This window comes from Suricata suricatta, chromosome 14, assembly GCF_006229205.1.
Source record: "Suricata suricatta isolate VVHF042 chromosome 14, meerkat_22Aug2017_6uvM2_HiC, whole genome shotgun sequence".
In the NCBI taxonomy this organism is placed as follows: Eukaryota; Metazoa; Chordata; class Mammalia; order Carnivora; family Herpestidae; genus Suricata; species Suricata suricatta.
In genome coordinates, this window is record NC_043713.1 from 29,812,496 (window position 1) to 29,815,425 (window position 2,930).

At 34.9% G+C, this 2,930-nt stretch overlaps 1 non-coding gene across 1 annotated transcript; it reads right to left on the reverse strand.

Annotated features, from left to right (window-relative positions):
• Nucleotides 1–2,324: 2,324 nt before the first annotated feature.
• On the reverse strand, nt 2,325–2,429 carry LOC115278549. Its single transcript, XR_003902956.1, has one exon. It is a non-coding gene; the product is annotated as a U6 spliceosomal RNA (small nuclear RNA).
• Nucleotides 2,430–2,930: the final 501 nt, after the last annotated feature.

A 2,930-nucleotide genomic window follows, 5' to 3' on the forward strand; every position in this document is an offset into this window, starting at 1 on the left:
TAACTAATGTGAAAGTCAGACAATAATATAAATGCAAATACTTGTAGTTTATTAGTATAAATATTATTAATAAAAAGTTAATATAAACATACAGTTATAGAAATATCTAAGTATTTTATGACATAATGTAACTATGCAGCTTTATAATATGCACAGTACATATTTATAACTAAGAAGATTGTTAGTGGCCCAGAAACTAAAATTAAAAATAATTGCACAAGAATGTTCTAAAAATTCCCTGGTAACGTTTATCAAAATTCTGGGAAATAGGATTTTTTTCTTTTCTAATTTATATCCTAGATTCCTATTTATGAAATCTAATACCATGTATTCTCTTCAGAATCTCATTTCCCAATTAAGCAATCTCAATTTCTATAGTGGCTAAACATCAATAAAATATATATTGCATTCACTTGTGTTCAAATCTGCTTCTAGCCCTGGGGAACACGCAGAAGTAGAATACAACCCTAGCACTGAAGAATTTTAAAATTTAACTTCATGGGAATTTACAATAAGTTATAGATTTTTTTTTAGGATTAGAAGTGAAATTAGAGCTGAAATATGGTGTAAGGCAGGATTCCCTATAATCCCCAGTGGAAGTGAGGCACTGTGGATCAGTCATACATTCGTTCTTTTTCTCTCATGTTTTAACATCTCCTTTCACCCCACACATACCTCTAGCGACATTATCACCTTGTTCTTTACCTTTAGCCAAGCTTCTTGGAAGCCCATTCCTGAAGTCTTGTTTTCATTGCACTGCTTACCTAAGGCAATCACTAACACCAATTACACACAACTGAGGTTTTAACTGAAAAATTCTACCTAGAGCTCCTAGTTGACTTGGGGTATATGTAGTCTACTTCCCAAGTTATTACAGGAAAGAGTTTTTCCAAACTTTCTGCCACTCCAGTACATGGCCAGGAAATCTTTTCCATCTCCAGTGTCAGGTTCCTCTTGCTCTGCAGCATGACTGTTACTCCTTGCCACATGCTACAGGTGTTTGCTGTAGTAGCACTCTACCTCTGTATTAGTGAGAATAAAGATAAATGCTATTTAAACAACCCAATGCCTTCAAATAATAATGATAAAAATCTCTTTCCTCCACAAGGGCAAGTGGAATCAAAGGACTCCGAAACAGTAGAACCACGTGATAGAAGGATCCCAGATCCCTAAGTTGTAACTAGGGAAACTGTCTTTTTATTTTTATTATTATTAAACTGTGTGATGAGCAACACAAAATATTCTCAGTGTTTAGTCACTGAGCTTTGGAGACTTTATTATAACAAGAAGAATTAACCTGACTAATAAACTATCCCTCTTAAAATCCTACCCATTTCAGTGAATGCTACCATTATGAACCCAGTTGCTTTAACAGGAAACCTGGGCATCAGTTTGTTTTTACTTATTTCTTATTCCCTTCTCCCAATCTCTCATGAAGACTTTTTGAGTCTATCTCCATATGCAGTGTCTTTGAAATGTGTGTATTTCTTTGTACCACCAGTACATGATCTCATTTCCAGCTACCAATATTCTTTCCCAAATTTCACAGCCTTAAAGCACTTTATCCTTCATTTCAACTTCTAGACCCAATATTTCATTCTCCATATGGCATCCTGAGTGATCTTTTAAGGGTCCAGCCTGGTCATATCATTTCCCTGCTTATTATTTTCCAAAGAATTGCTATTGTCATAGGATACAGTTCTAATTACCTAGACCGGTGATTAAGACCTCTCATGACCTAGCCCCTTATCCTTATCAGCCTCAATTTGCCACATCCCTTCAACTTTACACACTTTCTTGAAGGCACCATTCTCTCTCATGCCTCTGAGGCTTTGCAATCTTTCACTTCTACCTAACGTGCTTACCATGACTTTATGTCCTCTTCCTCCTTGTTTTTTATTTTAAACCTTGCTTCTTGAAAGTCCTTCTTGACTCCCTAAAACAGCTGCAGAATGTGCCTCATGTCACAATGTCACAGAACATTGATCTAATCTGTAACCACTGTCTTTTTGTCATTTTCCTTAAACCCTACATTCCTTATGGGCAGGGACTGGGGCTCAGCGTAGGCTCAATACATATTGAATAAGTAAACGATTAACCCTCTCTGTATAAATAATTACTTGCAGAGAGATCAGTATAATTACAGACTAGAGTCTCCAAAACTCCAAAGTTTATAAGAAGTCTCACCTGCTGTTTTAAATGCAAAACATTCCCACAATTATGTACTTCTTTGATATATGGAATATATATACAGGGCAAATGGCCAAATGTCTAGAAAAAAAAGCTAGAAATTTAATATGACTGTATTCTTATATTTCTTCTTTTTAAATATGGAATGCTTCATGAATTTGCATGTCATCCTTGTGTGGGGGCCATGTTAATCTCCATTATCATTTCAATTTTAATAGATGTGCTGCTGAAGCAAGCACTGTATTCTTACATTTCTATTCCACATGCTAATTACTTTAAAAAGTTTGCCTATTGCTGCAGACACTCACAAACATACATAAATGAGAGTACTGCATTTTTCAAATATAGGTGAAATTCGTAAGACCTGTGTGCATACCTAGAAGCACATTCACCAGATATATCCACAGAAGCACAATTCCAATCAAGGCAAAAGATTGAACTTAAATTAACAAAAGGCCCTTATTATAAAAATAAGCAAGAAAATCTAATTTAAGCATACTGTGGTGTTCATCCTTTCAGGAGTCCCAATTTTACCCTTGACAATAATCAACGCCGTTTCTTATGATTTTCTATTTGTGATTTATCCAAAAAATGTAAACAAACTCATCTAAATGGGCTCATCTAAAAATACGGAGTTCTATTTAATAAATTCCTTTTTATTGGAAACAATTTCTTTGTGCCAAAATCCCTAAGTGGGTCATTAAGGCAATTATTGTGACTGTGTAATTTTACTGCCCAAA